Below are 22,027 nucleotides of genomic sequence, written 5' to 3' on the forward strand. Positions count from 1 at the left end.
TTCCTGGACGTGTGCGTCTTCGAAATGTTTTTCTGCACCATTCCCGATATGCAGAGTTCATCCTCATACTTCCCTTCAGCGTCAAACCAAATTAAGGTCACTGTTATAATTTAACTTTCCGTTTATTTAACCCCTTTCACGTTGACAAAATCTTAACCCATTTAAGCCCACTTTAATCCATCACTGTCAAAACCTGTCACCGAACGCAATCTAGCAAACTCATCCTGTCGTTTTGTGTACCGGGTATGGTTAAGTCAAATTTGACATTGTGCCCTGAGATTGACTCTAAAATATATCTAATTAACTAGGCTTTGTAAGGAGCATCCCACAAGAGCGCGACGTGCCGACGCGGTGTACATATTTTTTAGTAGCAGTAGAGCTCTATCACCATACCTAGGACAAAAAATATAACTATAGTCTATATTCTTTGAAGACAGAGTAACTTGACACTTGCAGGGTAACCAATTGTCATAAAATTATAAATAGTCATGTAGCTGTTGTCGACAGTTTTATCGACAGATTGTCACGAAAGGTAAAATTTTGCCAAAGAGCATCTGAATTATGAATGTTACGAGCGACGTTATAATGAATTATTAATTGCGTTATTGCCTTCTTATTTTGACAGTTAGCCTACTAGCATCGGAATCAATTTTTATTTATACACTTTTTAAAATAACTGAGGGATTTTATAATCTATACTAATAGGAAATGAAACTATTTTTCCGGATTTAAATCGACAGTCAACCGTGGTTTGTTTGAAAAAACAAATATAAACGCGATTTAAATCTAGAAAAATAGTTTCGTTTCTTATCTATACTGAATTACAATGAAAAACTTTAAAATATGTGTCCTTGGATTTATAGTAGACATAGTTATACATAGTATAAACTTACAAAATTGACAATTCAAATGACAATGCCCAGCAGTTGGACGAATAATTTCAAATGAAACAAGTTAGACTATTTATCCCGTTACCTATGTTCAGTCGATAGTCGATAGAATATTTTATAGACTGCAATCTCTAGCTGCTTGCAATCGGGCAACACTGTTGCTCAATAAACTATCATTTTACTCCATCTTCAAAAAAGATAGACTATAAGTCATAGTTCGATAAAATACCACTTGAAATGATATCGGATATTCTGTTTTTTGTTACTGTAAAATGTCGGCCACTACAGAATAATGAACAACATTGTTTCGCAAAATATGATGTCACGAGTAGATTAAGTAATTTTGAATGACAAAAATCTGTATAATACTTTTAAAGTTGAAAATTTACTTAACAGTCATTGACTTACAATTATATGGACGTCGGGTCCGCGCTAAAAAGTGTCCGAACTTATAGGGCGTTAAAATCGTATACAGAGCGTCATTCACGCTTTAGTCTTCGTTTGTTCGACTGACAGCGAAGCAAGCAAAATTAGACAGTACTGCGATGACATTACAATTTAAATACAACGTTTTAGGTTTTTCATATTCCTTTACGTGTCACTACGTTTAAATAGGTTGATTTGGGACATTTTTTTCGTGGTTTTTGTATTAGACCCGTCGTCCATTTATTTGTAAGTCAATGTTAACAGTAGAGCTCTTTGTGAATGAGTTCGTCCAGGGATGTATACTGTCATCTTAGTTATTTTTGCCGCGAGGCAGTAATGTGAGTGAATATTACTGCGTTTAGGTTTGGAAGGGAAGGGTGATGGTGAAACTATGGCATTCATAGGGTTATTTGCGTCAAGTCAAGGCGCTTGAGTGACTAATCAGTTCCGGTTGGCACATGGACGATCAGTTACTTGCGCTGGTTAACTTTTTTAAAACAAAAATCAGTTTTTTGTTGTTTACATCCATAGCTTTTTGTATTTCAGAAAGCAGTGTAGCAACCATTGACCTACCAACGTCACTATTTTTATCTAATAACAGTAAGTTTTTTATCGAGTTCTTAGGTTTTCGCGATTGTTACACATAGGAAATGAAACTATTTTTCCGGATTTATATCGCGCATATTTGTTTTTTCAAACAAACCGACGTTTCGGGCCCTTTACAGGTCCCATAGTCACGGTTAACTGAGGTGGTACAGTCTTCAACCAGTTATGTCTAATATTAATGCAAACCACCCTATTGTTGCACTATAGTTACAAAAATTATTAATTAAATACCTTATTTTTAATTTTACAAAGAAAATATTCCAATTTACGCTACATTAAGTTTCACAAATTATTTTATTGAATGAATTTTTATTAAGTTCAATTTATTATTAATTATTAATAGAAATTAGAATAAACTAAAACATATTAATTAGTACTGCAGTCTTATGTCTGTTTGGGATTTTTCATTAGAGGAAATACTGGATCCCAAACTGGTGGTACGAAGAAACCATCTTCCCTGTTGAAATTAGGATGTTTTTTAATTTCAATGGCCTCTCCCAGTAAGTTTTTTGTTTGTTTTTTTTTTTCAGTTACGAACATAATTTATGCTATAAGTCTGAAAAAAGTTTCAAGTTCCAAATATTTTGCGATCATTCCTTTACAATTTCGGTGCTCTAGGAAAAGTGTGTGTACCCTTGCCTTATCTGTAATAATATCGTCCATGCATTTGTACATTATTTTTAACATGCTTTTATTTTATATTTCAGTCGCCTTTACGTAAGAAAAAACCCAAACTTACACCAGTTTCTAAGTTGATAAGATGTTCATAAGACAATTTTTTTTCTATTTGTAATATTTCATCATTTTAATGTTTACAGTAATATATACAGTAAGTAATTACAAAAATACAATTCAAACATATTTAGGTTTTTTAATAAAGAATTAAATACTTTTTTACTATTATTATATTTATTTTCACCATGAGCAAGCAATGCATTCACATACCCCATGTGCGTTTATTTACCCCACAAGGGAGAGTACGGTGTCCCGCAATTTGGGTCAAGTGAACGCATTCCGGTTTTATACATAACAAGAAGCAAAAATTTCTAAATTACAAAAGTGTTCACACTTGACCCGAATGACTTTATGTTGAATTTGTGGATAAAGTAATGTAATGTATTTTCAATTTGATACCAAATGTCTTACGAGACTCGGCTTTGTTAGGGTTCTATATGAGCCAGTTTACTCCATACACGTATTGTAGTGGTAGTACGCAGGGAAAGACTGGCAAAGAAAATGGTAGAAGTATGTTTGTGTAAAATACACGTGTTATGGTGGTGAATCTTTCCTTGATATAGTTTTTTTTTTATGATACTAAACGACTGGACGAGCAAGTCGTGCGCCTGAAGGTAAACGGCACGCCTGTCTATAACAGTTGCAATGCCAATCAGAGCTTTAAATGGCAAAGATCTGAGGTGATCTGCCTCTGCGCCCATCACCCAAGGACATAAGTTGAAAAGTCCCATGTGCCTCTAATTTCACCAGCACCTTCACCCGAACGCAGAAATGCTCACATTACTTCTTGGCGGCAGAATTGATAATATGGCAGTACTAGACTGGATGAACTCTTATAGTGTATCGGTGGACAATTAGTAACATACGACGTAAAATAAAATATGAATGAACTGAGAGTTATACCGAAGAATGTATGAGACCATACTGGCTCTTTTAGAAACATAATTGCGAAATACGTACAAACATTTTACCTGAATTTAACTTGTACATTTAAACAATATCACAACCCAAAATGTCACCGCTTTTCTTTGTGCTCTATTGCTTAATTCTATAGAATTATATCACGCTTTATCACAGACGGCTGATTCCGCCAATATTCATAATAGGACTGTTATAATAATATTTGTAAATGTTTCTTGTGCGATAATAATACGGCTATGATAACACTATGTAACAAATTTTCAAAAATTTGCTGTTTCTGGTTTGATTGTGGCAGCGAGTATGTAGACAATAGTAATTATACCTAACGCGACCATAAGTCCCGCTTTGAGCGGGACAGTCCGGCTTTTAAGCTTCGTGTCCCGCTGTCCCGAAAATACTTAAAAATGTCCTACTTTAACATAACATGACACACTTGACATATAAATTTAAAAATCATGCAAATGGTTACATTCATATTCAAGAAGTAAATCTGAAATTTTAAAGCAAATTTTTTCATCCGAAACGCAACATCTCTAGCCGGAGCTAGTAGCTGTAAAGGCATCTAACTGGGTGACAAAATACTTTCATAGATTTCTCATAGATGACGCTACGGCTAAAAAGTCGTTGATAAACCAAATACAAAGATACGACAACAAAAATTCGTGTGTTCCGCTGATTCAGGAGCAGTGCCACTCAGAGCTTTAAACCGCAAAGATTTGAGGGGCACCATGTGCATATGAACAGTTTAAGCGATAATATGACTGACAAAGGTACACATTTGTCTAAAAAATTACTAATTACTTATAAATGTTGAACGTTATTATCAAAGTATAAGCACACGATGTCAAGTCATGTTATTTTTTAAGCTTCAGTGATATCCTGTAACTGGCATTATGTACTGGTCACGTTAAATAGATTTTTAAGTTTGAATTGTGTGCTGTTGAATATCATTTAATAAATAAATCACTCTAATAATGACTGTAACTATATAAAAACTCAAGACATAATAATTTTTGAAATTTCCACTAAATTTCAACCAAACAAAACAAGATCAAAGTACAATTGGATCAGTCGCGCTCATTAAACGTCATTTTCATGAGCTAAGGCTTATTCTCCCGGACTAAACGGTTAGATTTTGTAAAATATGATACTAATTTAGATCATGATACTTTGTTTTTGTTTGTTGATATTGTTTTTTTTGTGGAAGTATTCCTTTTTTTTAATTAAATGGGATTGCTCTTGACCACTATAATAATAATAACAATAACCCACTCACTCAACATAGCCCCGCACTAGGGAAACCCTGGTTCGCGGGTGCCGTGGACACACACATAGACAACCCCAAATTACACCCGAACTCACGAGAGAAATAAATGTAGGCCATACAAATATTTCTACCGGCCCGGGAATCGAACCACTGCGTGGCAGAGGCATGAGGCAGTTAAAAAAGTAAAAATGTATAAAGATGGTAAAGTTAAAATATTCAATTTAATGAAATTTGGCCTGCAGCTTTCCAAATCACAAAGATTCCTTCGATCTGTCTGGACTCGAACCAGTGTCTGCTGCCATACCGGGGCCACCGCTGTTACCCAACTGACAAACAGACCCATACGAATTACTCTAAGTGTTATAGATCTTTGTGAGAGATAAGTTCAAAGACTTACATTTATTGCACCAGTGTTTGGTACTCGAACTTGTGTTTCTATACTAAGATTCCGATTGATATTCAAACTTTGCCATTTACGAGGTTTAAAACTTTAGTGAAACAAAAACTTTATACTAAAGGTTTATTATACAGCTTCTGCGTACTTGGATGACAAAAATCCCTGGTTAGTGACCCGTTTAGCTCTTGCAAGTAGTTTCGATGATGTTTAAATGAAATATTGTAATGATAAATGTATATTTACAAAGAGCAACCCCTAGAGTTTCTTGCTCATTCTTCTCAGGGTAATGAGCAGTAGAGTTTAATCAGTATGACGATTTGAAGCGTAATTTGGTTACGAAATAAATTATGAAATAAAGATTATTTGACCATGTGTCTGTGGCATCGTAGCTCCCAAACGAATAGACAGATCTGGACTTTTGGATCTTTTTTGTTTGAAATGGTTTCTTTTATATTTAAAGGTTAACTTAATCTGTATGAAAACAATTAAGGAAAATAATTAAAATATGTGGCAAGCAGTATGTGGCTGAATTGCAATAAAATTTGTTGCTTATGGTATCATTTGTTTACTGGCTATGAACCGTGAGGAGAGGAGAAGACTACACCGACAAAAGTCTGACTCTTAAATAAGATGATGATGGTATCATTCGTGTTAATTTTAAAACTGCACAAGATAGGTAGTGTGTTAAAGTTAAGTTAAGGTAGTTTCATCCCTTGCAGTCTGCGTTCAGTAGTAAAAAAGCAATAACTCAAATACACCCATTAACAGCAAAAAGCGTCATTAAGTTTTGTAGCAATATCTGTGGCCAGTAGAACCGAGTTATCACTTCAAACGTAATGTAACAAAACTGAGTTTATTGTTTAGATAACATGCTTTACAAAAGGATAAATCTTAGCTAATATTTACGAGAAGAAATTTACAAGCTGAATTAACTGGTCTCGATCATAATGATTTCTTTATTGACAAACATCACATTAATTGGATAGCTCAAATTGGATAAGGTCGCACAGGGGGTTGCTTTCGTGTTGTTTGTATGTTATCGTTGGTAAGGTCACTATATGAAAATAAGGAGTGAAGTCGATGGTCAACAAGATGAGCTTAATGTGTGTGTGTTACTTGGAAAGATAACGACAGCGCGCGGCCGTTGTCTGTGAATTCGCCGCATGACAATTAAAATCCGTTTCAATCTGATCCCTCTTTTGTAGTTTCGAACTTATCACTTTGAAATGTGGATAAATTAATTGCAATCCATTTACGTTGCTATTTCATGATCGACTGAACGAGTTGATAATGAAGACTGAATAAGCCAATTATCAATCCACGAACGTTTCTTAATATTCTTGACTAAATTAGTGATGAGGGTGTTTCCCTCAACATATTCCATACGGCCTTATCCGATATTCATTACATTATTTATGACGATCTCAGTGGCCCAGAGATCTATCTACCAATGACTTTTATTTTGCTGGACTACTTCGCAGAGGTCACGGGTTCGATTTCCGGGCCGAGAGAAATATTAGTGTAGCCCACATTTATGTGTCTCGGGAGTTTGGGTGTAATTTATAGTTGTCTGTGTATGTTTCAAGATTTCCTTGGTACGGGGCTATAAGCATGTGCGTTAATATAATTATCATTTTTGAAGTACAGTCAATGCCCTATGATACCTGACCTTCTAACCAAACATTTGATTTTGACTAAATAAATGTTGAATGAACGAACTTAATCTTTAACCTGTGAGCTCTAAAACTAATTTTTGTATTCTTCCTATTGCATCATTAACTACTTTTACTACAGTGTACAAATTTCAACCATAAATGCGTAGGAAGGTTCTCAAAACCAAAAGTTCGGCTAGGGATCAGGTATCAGGCTATGAATATGTGAGTTATAATTACTATTATTGTACTATTATTTGTGCACGTCTACTGGGAAGATTTCTCACTAATGGTAAAGGAAAACCATCTTAGTTCTGCACGTCGGTGATGGTCACAACTCTTGGAGTACGTCAAGTTCCCAACGTTTCTTTAAGAAAACCAGACTCCAATATTGGGAATTGTAACGAGTTAACAAAGGTGAAGATGAAAGCACGAAATCACTATAAATAATGTAACAAAAACGACCGCTCTTATACATCATGTTAACAAATAAGGTATGGCAAAAATGTTATGAAGAAATTTGTGAAAAAAAATATGGGATCCCTCGTACAAAGTGCCCGCAATCAGGCAAACATAATAGCGATATCATTTTTACGAAGCACAACCAAGCAAATGAAATATGGCCCAACCTTTATCTTGTACGCCTGTACCCGTAAATAAAGGCAAAAATTTTGAAAAGACCTTAATAATGTTCAACTGGGCAAATAAGTCAGTCGTAGCAATAGGGAGCTATATGCAAAGCTAACCTTAAATGGCGCCACTATCGCTGACGCTTCTCATTGATGTTTGACACTCAGTTGACAAGCGTGTCTAGAGGCTTACAGATGACTCGGGGTTAATAGAGACGAAGCTGCAGAGCTTTGGACACCGTCGTAAAGATGTCTGCTAACCGATATTCTACAAGATAGTGTGCGATGTAATTGCACGATTTAATTTCGCCATCCCTTTCCATACTATACGTATACTTGGGTTTCACACCTGTGTTGAGGATATTCCAAGGATTCGCATGAAGTGTTACGCTTCCATATTTATATGGCGAACGACTATGGGAGTGGAATTCTCTGCCCGCAGACTGTTCCCCGAACGTTATAACTTGTGTCTTTTCAAGGCGAGAGCGAATAGGCATTATTTAGGTGTGCATGCTCCATTATCGATCTTATCGTCACTTTCCATCAGGTAAAACAGAGGCCAAATGCACACTTATATTTTATATTTAAAAAAGATGTTAATCTTTACCGATAAAAAATGTATCCCATGGTGCATTTTGTTACAATTGAAAATAATTACTTTCTTACGTGATATGCTAAACAAACTCACCATTTAGAGGGTCTCAAACTAGGACATTCCATGTACTATATGTACCAGAGCTACGGAGTTTACTATGGGGTAGATAGAACACCTAGAGCAGACTCTTTTTAAAAAGGTTTCCCAAATTGATCCTACCGGAACCTTCTCTTCCAACGTCCACAGTTGTTACGATTCGGCCATCGAGGTCGTCTATATGCATTAATCCATTAATTTTATTTCTTTTCACTTCATATAAAATTTGACAGTCCACCAGCATTTGTGACGGAAGAAATAATCGTGATTTAGAAATCTCTCCAATGAATATAGTGTACAAGTACAAAATAAAATATAAAAAACTAGTACCACGCTCAGAAAGATGAAGCTTCCCATTTTAATAACTTTCAACGACACTTAAGTAGAGCCGTGGGACAGTCCAATTTAGCTATAATTGGGTACCACAAGTCGGCTTTATTTTCATGATGACTGTTTTCTACGTTTATATACTACCACTAGACAACTATACATAAACTAGAACAAGGCTTCGCATCTCCAATGAGTGAACTGTTTTCCGTAATATTATTATAACAAAATAAATTTATGTCCTTCTTGTCGGACTGGCTAGCGATGGATTCATGTTCTTTTGTTTAATATTAGTGTCACTTGTTGTGACCACTTGACCAGAGAGGTCTAGTAAAGAAACGATTAGTGGCGTTGCGACAAATGCGAGCTTTGATCATATCGGGTAAGTTTTCAAAAGATTTTAGTAATAGAAAGAACATGTCGTCAGCATAGAATAATGGTGAGTTTTTGGTTACGGTAGTAAAGCCATCGCACATGTTATGGCTGGAGTATGTACGAGAGGAGAAGTGCAAAAAGCTAGGAGCTGCAGCACCGAGAGAAATGATCTTTTTTATAACACCACGTGACGGAACGAACAAGTCATGCAGTTGCAGTGCCACTCAGAGCATTAAATCGCAAAGATATTAGGGGCACTGCCACTGCGCCAGTTACCCTGAGACATAAGTTGAATCCCATGTGCCTGAAATTTCACCAGCAAAGGAGGAAAGAAGGGTTAACCCTTCAAAACCGGAACGCAGTATAGCTCACATTATTGCTTGGCGGCTGAAATAGGTAAGGTAGCAGTACTTTACTGGATGAACTCTTTCAAAAAATCCATACGTAAATCCAAACCACTTATGCCAAAAAGACTGAGAACATCAGTAAATTAGAAGTAGTTATAATAACGTAAGTATTCATATAAATACAGTTAAGTTAACACCATACGAAGATAACATCTGATGCTAACCAGAACTCGATCATGGCAACGTTGTCGGCGGCAACGTCGCAGTTCACATTCAACAAGTAATCCGAACACAAGCTCCGAATCGCTAGAGTTATGGTTTCATTTGTACTATTTCGTAAATTGTAAACTCAATAAATCTGCATACGTCCTCAATCGACGTTCTACGTTATTGAAATAACGAAAACTCCCGACTCCCCGAAAATTACGAAGACACATAAGTCTATGCTAAACACGACTCGCAATCAGCGATTGCTATTAGTGTTTCACTGTACTTTTAAACCTCGTAAATGGCAAATGTTGAATATCTATCCTGTTTGGACATACATACGTGATCCCTTTAATGAATTTCTGACTTTGTGAAGGCGACTGGGGCCCGGATTGTAAATTATCCCGACCGCACGTTTTTGCAGGACATAGATTATTAATAACAGCGGCATTACCCCAAAGCAAAATACTGTATGTTATTAAGAGGGAGCAGAGGAAAAATTTCTAATCTTCGATTTGATTTTAGAGGGGTATATCCACTTTAAAGTTAAAAATAAAATATTGTATGAGTAACTCTGCACGACATATTCAAGCATAGACACTAATCAGAAACATAAAACAATAAAGTTTCCTCGATAGATAAAAATCACAATATGACCTCTAATTTTCACATTTTTTCGATTCATCCTCGAAATGCTACAGGTTATTAGGACAATAATTAGATAATTAATTATCGAGAACTGTCACTACGGATTTTTTTTCATCCCTTTAGTTTTAGAGTTATTCCGCTAAAACGAATTTGGTACTTTTAATGCGCAAAATTCAACATCTCCTGTCGCATGTCACGCGAACTTCAGGCATATATTTGTCTCACAAATATGGGCAGAGCCAACGTCAAAACTTTTTTGGCATGCTCCCTCTTAAACTGTGACAGTAGTAGTACCATATGTAGCGCTTTCTATGTCTGAAAGTTTTCATATTTGTTCAATCGCATACACTACAAACTGAGGCTTTTCGATAATTTAGTTACTTGTGGACATTGTAATGTTTTTAAGTTTCTTATTGTAGTCATCTGCTGTCTGTCCTTCAACCAGAAACAGATCTGTGCTATAGTTTTAATGTAGTTTGGAATAAAGAGTCCTGTGACACTTTTCTACTCTGCTGATTGTGTTCTACTGATTCAACTTTCTAGTATCCTAAACGTATTCAAACGGCTCAAACCACCTAAATGCTTTCACATACGAAATATATAATACTAAAATTTATTATCTAAATTAATATCTAAAACTAAATCTTACTTTACGAGGTAATTTTTTTAGTTTTTGACTATGACAATTGTGACCACCTCTCTAACATTGGCCAATGGAAATTCCACAAAATTTGTTTTTTTTTCTCATTGAGGAGCGGGTTATTAAGTGGAAAACCAATAAACACCATCTTATTTAGTTACGACAACGGTAAATAATGCAGCAGTTAGTACGGAGACGGCCGGTATGCAAAACCCAAAATGCTTCCCGTAATATCCTGACATTATCTACTACTAAACATCTTTATGGAGCATAAAATTCCCGCTAAAGAGCAATATACTTAGGATGTTAACGACTACGTTGACACTTCGTTATTGTGACGAAGAATAGTGCGGTGTACACCTTGTTTTTGTTTTTCAAATCGTTATGCCCGCACCTTCCCGTGAACGTGAACTCCATACATATGTAGCAGCGCGGTTTGTATATGTGCACGCCCGCCGAGCGCCGTGTACAGACGCACACATTCGCATTATCTCGCAGTGCACTGAAATTGCATATCGCGAGTCGTCACACGCATTGTTCATTATAGAATTGAAGCGCTCGCTCCGTGTTTTAAAAATGACATCAACTGGTAGACGTGTTTATTGTTGTTTGTGGTTTTTGTTGTACAGAATTGTTTAGCATTCAATTTCTATTTTTCAATCACACTCCATAGTTAATATACCAATCCGCGATGCTGGTATCAAATAAGAACCCATTGCATTTAACTAGGGCTACTTTAATATAGTAGACCTTCTCCGTGCAAGAGTTCGTCCAGAAAAATATCGCCAAGTTACCTATTTCTACATCCAACATGTAAGCATTACTGCGTTTCGGTTTTGAAAGGAAAGGGTACCTACTGGTGAAATTACAGCCACATCGGATATTTTGCGCAGTGACTTTACGATTTAAAACTGTGAGTGGCAGTAGAGCTTCTTGTGAAAGAGTTCATCCAGGGAATTACAGCCATTTCACCTATTTCTGCCGTCAATTTCTAGAGAGATACATGGGACTTGTCAACTTATGTCTCAACTTATGTGTCAGTGCTCCTCAGATCTTTGAGATTTGAAACTCTGTATTTATTCGTCTTATCACTTTGTATAAAAGAAAACACATCTTGTTACAGGACGTCTCGCGTTTCTATAACCATTCCTTGACCACCATTCGCTTGTCACTTTACTCCATTTGTCTTCACGCCTCGCAATCTATCACAGGTCCATTTGTCTAGCCTATAATAGCCCCAAGTATAGTTTTCAGGAAACAGATACGTGTGTAGTATTCCAGTCGTTTACGGTGTGCATTCATAAGGAGAAAATTATGCGTTTCGTGCGACTGTGTGTAGTATCAATGATTAAACAATGAAATGTTTAAGGCTTTCTGGTCGACCGAAGGAGAAACTTTCCCCGAAGTGTTTCCACCCGATAAGAAATATCCGGAAGAACAATAACAACTAACAACCAAAGCAGGCTAAGTATCAAGCTCGAAATTCCCACAGTATTAAAGGTTTTTCGTGGAACAAATTACAAGCGAACGATCTAAATACGCACGACTGAGTTTTACAAATGCAGTATCTCTATCCCTGTTATCTGCGAAACACACAGATTTTTTTCAGGAGAGCAACTTTATGAAAAATCACGTATTTTGCCAAAAAAAAGTACTTAATTATCAGTCATCCTGACTAACAAGGAATGTAAATATATTAAACATTGCATTGGTTCCCCATAGTAAAACAGTCTTTGACACCCATGTCAAACACCTACCCATAGAAACTTGTCACTAACAAAGTAATCCAAACATCCAGTATATAACCAGAAATAGAAACGAAATGCCATTTAATTTGTTTGAAAACTGTTCTGCCATATCATTACTGTGACAACTGCGTTCCGATTGGCCAGCCCGAATTCGACACAATTGGCGGGTGTCGTCAATTGTTTCACTTCAAATCGACCAGTTAACTTGAGCTTTGCTATAATGGACGAAAATTGCAAAAAATTACATATTTAATATTTAATTACCCACTAAGTTTAATAATTAGATGTTTGGCTGTTTTTCCTTACACCACCGAATGTACAGCGAGCCATTGTTAGAGTGATTATCTTTATTACAATAAATACAGAATATTTTTGGAATATACGGAGACGTACACACAGGTCAGTTGTTGCCGCTGTCTATATTTCAGTGCAAACGAGAGTTGATATTTATAAGCCTATGTATGGCCCTCATCTTTAATGTATGGCCCTTATTTCGTCTCTATTTCTGGTTATATACTCGATGAATCCAAACCTTCGTTCTTCGTCCATACCAAATGGTCGAAATTAAGTCTTACAAAATATTTATTTGTACGAGTGCTTGATATGAGTGTCAACTACTACAAAACGTTTTTGCATTTTTTTTGCACCAATGTTTGACAGGCCTCTAAAATAAACTATAAACGATATACTTCAATAAATACACACAAAACAAATTGTTTGTACAGTTTCTAATAGTATTAATAAGCACTTATCGAGTTAACAAAATTCCGAGTAATAAATACACTCAAATTACTCAAAGTCTTAACAATTTTTGTAAGAACACCAACGCACATTCAACTCGGATCACCTGTTTGCAAAAGCAGTCGCTACATTGAAAAAATATTGAGTGAATCGAAGAAAGCTCCTTAACGGAATTTATGTACGCCATTATAACACGATTTTGTAGTTATATCAATATATGTTTTCTTATTTTTTCATCATCTGTTGGGACTGTGTCAAATATTGGTACATTTACCTTACTTGCTTTGTATTTACAAGAATCCCAAAGTATTACGCCTTAGTTTAACCACGCGTGAGCGCAGGCGTAGTATGCCGCCACTACTGTTTTTATGTTTGATCGTTTTTTAATTCACGTAATGCATATGTAAACTACGATAGTTCCGTTTTAATTTTTTGGATATGTGATTTCCAAGTCTCATATCTTATGTGTAACAATCGCGAAAATTTAAGAACTTTGTAATTATATTTATGTTACAAATACACATTTTGTTATAATAAGTTACCAAAATGCTAGTGCGTTAGTTATGACATGGGCGGACGGATGTTCTGTCAAAAAGTTACAAATGACAATATTACACACCCAAGGTCATCCATTAAAATATGGTATTCACTTTAAAAGCTGGAAGAGATTTCTACTTCAAGCAAGAAAGCCGCCAATCTACCTTATATTATGTTTTTGGTTGTTCCAAGTAAATGTCTCTCGGAGTGCAATAGAGTGCTTAATATGTAAAAGTCTACTAATCTACTAGTATTTCTGCCGCCAAACAGTAATGTAAACTGTGTTCCGGTTTCGAACGGTGCTGGTGAAATTACAAGCACATGGGACTTGTCAACTTAAATCTCAGGGTGTCAAACGCAGCGGCAGTGTCACTAAGATATTTATGTAAGGGACAGGAGTGTCGCTTACGTGTCCCGTCATTTAATATTATAAAAAAAATCAACCCTATGCCAATTGAGGTAAGAAAGGTCTTAAGTCAAAAATATAAAGAGTAAGTAGTTCTCTAATATACTTTGGTCCTCTTACCACTCCTTTAAATGACAATGGTTTCTTATGCGACAATATAGGCGAAATAGGACAAACATCCGGTCCTAATATATCTGGTAAAATTCCATTTCTATCTCTCTCATTTTATGGCCCAACAAAGCTATAATAAAGGCTTTCACTAAAGGACATCGCACCCGAATATCAAAGTCAACGGGTTTATTAAAGCCCTAAATACGTTAACGCTCGGGTTATTTGTAAAACTGTTTGGGCATTGTTGAAAGGAACTTTCGTCACAATTCATTATTAATTTTCTGTTGAGCGTGAAGTGTTTTGTAAGAATAAGATTTGTCTGGGTCACTATATCACTGGTAGGGTGCGGTCCAGCTGCAACACTATCCTAAAGACATTTCTGGACGCTTTGACCTTCAATACAAGAATCATTGTATGGTGCATCTATTGACTAAATCTAAAATATCATTTATTTTAACCAACATGGATCATATATTACAAAGATTTAATATAATTTAAATCAAAATAAATAATAAATAATAATATAAATAAAATAAAACTACAATTGAATTCTAATTGTAAGTTTATTTTATTTTTTATTTTCATTTTGATTATATTAAATTTTTCGTGATCGTCGTGATCCATGTTGGTCGAAATAAATTATTTATTATTATTATATTTAAGCAGTTAAAACATGTGTGCTAGGCACTATTTATGAACTGTCCATATAATAGCTTGCTCGTTCTAGGACATTTTCGTCGTAATATAATTAATGAATCATTCCTTTTCGAAATGTCACATCAAATGGAAAATAACGGGTGCCTCAAAAAGAGACTTGGCCACAAGGAAGACGCAGAAAATCTAGACAACTGCAATATGAAAAGCTTGGAGCTAATTTCGTTGCGGTTGTCGTTTTTAAATTAGGTCGAGAAGGAATTAAACTTTGTTAATAGACAGAGCACAATATAAATTCCTTTATATTCTAAGACCTGGCACCATCCAGCAAATGTCAGACACGCTTCATATACATGCTTTCTTTGGGCACGTATCCAACCCGCGGAATCGTATGAATATTGTCGATGTTTAGTTGAAAGCGCCAGTTCGAAGTTTTTTTCATGGGACAAACATGCGTTTTAATTTTTCACGATTGTTCTAAAAAATTTACGTCCTTTTTCAAATTCAGTTTTAAAAATATAAACTTAATTAAAACTGAAATTCAATTTTAAAACAGGACGTAAATATTTTAAAACAGCCGTAAAATCTAAAACCTGCTACCGTGAAAAAGTTTTCGAAATGGCGCTTTTGCCCTTTCTATAAAACACCGACAATATACAGGCTGCTAACATATTAGGTTCCACCACTATGTTGTAGACGTATATTACTACATAAAACATGAAAGCTTTGATTTAAGTTTTTTTTTCTATATTTCAGCGTACATGCCTGCCTACAATGACTATTTATTCTCGTCTTGAAAAGCTCCAAGTTACAGCGTTCAGGAAACAAATCTCCAGACAGCGAGTTCCACTTCAGAAACGCTTCGATCTGTTTTCAATCAACTAGTTAGGTATTGAATATCGTCAGAAAAATCTTATTGAAATCATCCTGCGTGTAGAATTTCATTGCAGTCTTTTACTGGTAGGTTGGTAAACAGCGACTGAACATCAGTTAACTGTAGATCTTTGATTCCACTGATGAAATGGTATGAATTCTTCACATGAGTAGAAGTGTTCCCTCTCAATAGCGACAGTACCTTTGCCATGTGTTGAGCCAGTTTGTAGGTTGGTGTGTCAATCTGGCTAACTATGGGACGGAGTGGGGTGTCAGCCTTATGTATTTTTGGTAACCCATACAGTTTTGGAGGTTTTACGCAGCAGGGTACAAACTCACTTACATCAAGTTTCAGCGTATCGGAGTGTTTAGATATTAACTTAGTTGTTTTTTTGTGTTTGTTAACTTTGTTCTTTGATGACTGTACCACTTCAGTCAACCGTAACTATGGGACCTGCAAAAGGGCCCGAAACGTCGGTTTGTTTGAAAAAACAAATATACGCGATCTAAATCCGGAAAAATAGTTTCATTTCCTATGTGTAACAATCGCGAAAACCTAAGAACTCGATAAAATATACTTTTGCTGTTAGAAAGTTCAATTTGTACATGTATCACTTCATACAATACGTCATACAAACACATAACAAACACGGCGATATCCACCTTTACGTCTTAAGGTAACGTCCAAAAATGTATGCGTGTGTATCATTGAACTGTATCAATACGTTCATTTATTGAAACTTTATTGTACACTTCACTAAAGCACAAATGGCGAACTTAAGTCGTTGTTGTCGTAAGGCATCTAGTACCAATCAACTAGTGGACCAAATAGAAAAAAGAGCAATAGGTTGACTGGTTACCACTTTAAACCAAGAAAGTAAACAACATAAGACAAAACTTGATAGTTAATTTATACGGTATAAAAGAAAATGTAATCGTATTTATTATGCATACATAAGAAACGTACATATTATTGCAGCGGTCTTCGTGGACGTAAAATAATACCAAGTTGATAAGAAATATTACTATATTTTCCGTAACTGATCACACGTTCCTCAACACTGTAGTACAATCACTTTATGTAAGTAATTTACTCGTCTAGCCTTTCGGACTCTTTCACACCACTCGACTGAGCACCGGCCGATTCCGCCACCCCGTCCCTCCACTCAACCCTACTTTTTAGTAGCAGGGTCGGATGTGGCGGAAAAGGCCGCCGATTGGCTGATGAGAAAATTAACTAAAAATGAAAATATATATATATATATATATAATGTAATATATTCAATAAGAATATATTCAAATACTTAAAATTATAAGTGTGAATAATTATTTTAACGATCTACAATAAAACTTATTTGGTTGTAAACCTTTCCTTCGAATGAAACTGATACTGCAATTTAACATTATGCAATAGTCAACAGCGCCATCTATTTGTCACCAATATCCTATACAATACAATGCCATCTAGTGGTCACATACGATACTATTTATTATGTGCTAGGAATCAGTTATTACATTAATTTACTATGTATGACTACATCATCAATCTACAATAAAATTCTACAATATATAGTATATAATGTACGCACATCAACATTGTGTAGAGTCTTGAAAATTGTCAAAAATATGCTAGCGAAACATGCGTTTCATAACTTGGTCTGAGGTTTCCGTTTCCGTTTTGAACCGTAAATAAATAATTATTAGACGGAGCATAAGGAGCACTATATAACGACTGTTCCATACATTATAATAGGTATTATGGTACGAAATATGTATTTATCAAAGTACTTATTATAATGATTTTCGTGAATTTTTTTTTACACTTAATTTTTGTTTTGTTGTGCACTTAAACTCATTATTGTAATTATTGTGTCAATATAAAAGGGTTTTTGTGTTTTCTGATAAATGATTCAATAAATAATAAATAAGAACAAAAACTTGTCGAGTAATTTATTTCGTAGAATCGTTAAACCGCTCTCCTAGTTGTCATTTTGCAGTTGTTATCTTATTAAAGAAAGGGTGCTATATGTATGATTTTTATTGATATAAACATTAATATTGAATATAAAACAAAATAGTTTAATTAAAAAAACAATAATAAAAATATCAAATAAACTGATTCTCATAATGTTATCCGATGAGGTGATAAGATAATTATCAATAATTTCAAAGAAAAAAAATTAATCAACGTTTCATAGAAATAGTTATATTAATAATTTATCACAAAAATTTCTGCCCACTTTGTCAAAGAGCAACAAAAAACATAATGAAGCAGGAAATTAACGACACCCTACTAAATAAATTTCAATTTATTTTAAAGTAACGAATATATTTGTATACTAAAATAAATAAACCCAACATTTCCCAAGTTACACTCGAGATACAAGAATCCTAATTTGAATATTTGAAGCACATCCACTTAAGACTAGAGGAGACCAGAATACCCCAAGATCCGGTACAATACTCGCATTAGCATAACACAGATAACGGGCGTGTTGCTGTGTTACCAGTTCCCCTTGACCCGTTCTTGGACAGTAAAGCGTCGAACACACAGAGAGCAGGTGCGGGTCGGGCGCGTTTCGGGCCGGGACCGCGGCGGCTCTAATTCCGTGTATTTATATGGACGCCAACACACCAAATGTGGGCGCGGGGAGGAAATACAACTGCCGCGCTCCCGACCCGACACGCGCCCGACTCGCACCCGTTCTCTGTGTATTTCACGCTTAAGTGTTTTTACGGTAAAATTGAACATCAGAATATGATAGTACGGGATACCCCGTTCGCTATATGGATCTCAAAAAACCAACTATAGGTGCGAATTAAGGGATGAATTCAGTCTACGCTTTTTCCGGGAACCGAGTTCAATAAAACATGGCAAATAGATATAATTCCACAACCTTTGGAATCCTCCACTAGTTTGTTAGTTTATTAATCTTTGTTAAAAATTCGTAATTTGTTTTCTTGTGCAATACAGTGTTTACATACATACATACAATTATATTGGAGTATCGGCTCACAGAAATCTAGTAAAGCGAAACCGGTTTGGTTCCAGTGTTATACGTGTATCGGGCACTGCTTCTGCGCTTGTCACCTTGAGACATAAATTGACAAGTCCTGTGTGCCTGTAATTTCACCAGAACCCTTACTGACATTACTGCCTGGCGGCAGAAACAGGTAAGGTGGCAATACTTCCCTGGAAGAACACATTCACAAGGAGCTCTACTGCTACTAAATACATTTACAATCACACAATAAATTTAACTGGGACCAATATTGAGGTACCTTCTTTCCAATAAAGAAGTATCATCAATCGTGCAGAACAAAATGCTGGAGTTGTTCTAAAATTGTAATGTAAATAAAAGACTTGCCTGAGCGCTTGTACCGTCGGCGATACACTCGGCGGTAGGTGCTTATCGTGTAGCCTCGAGACTTCTACTGAAATTCTGCGAAACTCAAACAAACCGCCAATAAGTGTCATTCACCGCTCGTGGACGATAAAATACCACTTGAAATGGTTTGTTAATCAAGCTTCGCATTGGATTGTGATTAATTATGCCGCCGATGAATCAATATGATATTGGACGTTCCGTTTTTACTATGAAAATGTAGGGCGCTGCATAATAATCTAAATAAGACTAGTAATAAAACTTCAAAAAAGGAGGAGGTTCACAATTTGATTGTATTTTTTTGTATGTATGTTAGGGCGCGTTTCCATTACGTCGTGACAACGATAAATAAAACGTCACGTCATAAAGATGTGGCGTGCAAACTGCGGCTGCCTTGAACCGATTAATTGTCGTCACGATCTAGTGGACCAGCTGGATACGACAATCCACAACGATAAAATAAACGTCCCCGACAGTATAGTCGTGATATGGGAACAGGCTAGACGCGAGAGTCGTCCAACGATAAATAAAACATTACGACATAAATGAACCGATTTTGATGATTCTTTTCTTTTGTTGGAAAGTCACCTCAGTATTGGTGCCATTTTAACTTGAAGAAAATATTCCACCTCTAAGGGTGGTAAACTAGGGGATGAATCCGGTTTGAGGTCACTTGTTTTCTAATACAAGTAAATTTTAGAACACTATCAAAAATAAGTAAAAAAATCTTCTAAAACTATAAACATGTAGGTTGACACGTTATTTCTTATCAGGTTCCAATTCATGTCATAAGTCCAAATAATGTTATGGACTTCCCATACAATTGTCAGAGCTTTTTTTAGAAATTTCTAGAAGAGAATACTTTTACTAATAGGACATTTTTATTACTATACCAATATCAATAAAGACATTAGTTGTCCATACAACTCCCCACCCTTATTGCGCAAATGGTAACGTTTATAGGATGTGACAAAAATGTACAACGATACTTTTACTGCAGCAGCAGTAGAGTGAAGGAGTACGTCCAGGTAAATATTGCCACCTATTTCTGTCGTCAAGGAGTAATTTGAGCATTACCGCGTTCCAATTTTGAACGGTTGTGATGGGATTCGTCAACTTATGTCTCAGGGCGACAGGCGTTAAGACAGTGCCCCTAAAGATCTTTGCGATTTAAAGCTCTGGGTGGCACTGCAACTGTTATGGATAGACGTGTGCGTGTGTATATTACGCGATAACTCCGACGTTTGTGAATCGATTTTGATGATTCTTTTTTTGTTGGAAACAGTCTCCCTCTCTAACCTCAGTCAACCTCAGTATTGGTTCGATTTAAATTTGAAGAAAATATTTCACTTCTAAATATGGAAAATTAAGGGATGAATTCGGTCTACGCTATTTCCGGTAACCGATATCAATAAAACTTGGCACGAGTGATATCACTAGTGGAAACATAATACTGCGTCCTTATGACATCCTGTATGTCTTGATTTAATGTTGCACGAAAGCTAAAAAGTGTGTTGACACAGGTTAGGGTAGGGTTTCCGGAATCAAGTTCATTTGGTATACGTCAAAACTCGAGGCATCTGGAAACTGTTTTTTGGAGACGCACCTATGTTTCAACAAGGCTTGCGTAAGGAAAAATAACTCATAATTTTACTGTAAACATAAAAAGTATAACAAACGTTTTTGGTGGCAGTAGAGCTCCTTGTGAAAGAGTTCGTCTAGGTAAGTACTGCCACCGTAATGTAAGCATTTTTACGTTCCGGTTTAGACGGGTTAGTGGTGAAATTACTGGTACATGGGACTTGTCAACTTATGTAAAGATCTTTGCAATTTAAAGCTCTGAATGGTACTACAACTGTTATGGATAGACGTGTCGCTTACCATTAAGTCCACGTCTTTTCCGTCCCGTCACTTGGTATTATGAAAATAAAGAAAGAGAACAAAATTTTCAATACAAGGATTCGAACGTATACGTGTACGGGTTAAAAAGAAATATTTTGCTTTGATGACCTACTGGCTATTTTAAAATCAAAGTATCTTTATTTCATAGGTAAGCAAATTGCATTCGTCATAGGTACTTATTAAACTCTACTGTGCATTCGTCAGGCAGATTCCCCTAAAAAGAATGAGCAAGAAACTCTAAGGGTTGCTCTTCGTAAATATACAATGAATGCATTTATCATTACAATATTTAATTTAAACGGGTCACTGTCACGGATTTTTGTCATCCAAGTACGCAGAAGCTGTATATTAATAACCTTTACAATAATTTTTTTGTTCCACTATAGTTTTAAACCGCCTAAAAGGCTAATTTTGAATATCAATCGTATACATCACTACACGTATACATCATCAGACGACAGTCAAACCTTGCAACCCCACAAACGCCTCTATCTCTAATATCGTAACGATTAGTTCAAGGTATGAAATATCATATCCTTGATGTAATAAAACCATTATGTGATCGTAAGTCAAAGTGCTTTATTTTATTACATGAAAGTCGTAAAAACAATAAAAGAACAACGTCAATAGTACGCCACTATGGCCTAATGTGGGTTGGAGACCTTGCACGTTTTCCCAATGTTGTGAACCTCCGATATTGTTGAGATCTTTTGTAAACTAACTCCACTAGTTTTTATTACACACGACGTGAAGTTATTTAAGGGCAAAGTATCTTCTATATATATAAACTTTTATACCAACCTCGTTGCTATAAAGTACTATAAAAGAATAACTGCTTCAACGTGTGTAATTATTTTCAATAAATTACCGAATGAAATTAAATTGTTATAACATAAAATAATAATAATACT

The sequence above is a fragment of the Hyposmocoma kahamanoa genome, unplaced genomic scaffold (assembly GCF_003589595.1).
Source record: "Hyposmocoma kahamanoa isolate Upper Pololo Valley unplaced genomic scaffold, ASM358959v1 270, whole genome shotgun sequence".
NCBI classification, from domain to species: Eukaryota; Metazoa; Arthropoda; class Insecta; order Lepidoptera; family Cosmopterigidae; genus Hyposmocoma; species Hyposmocoma kahamanoa.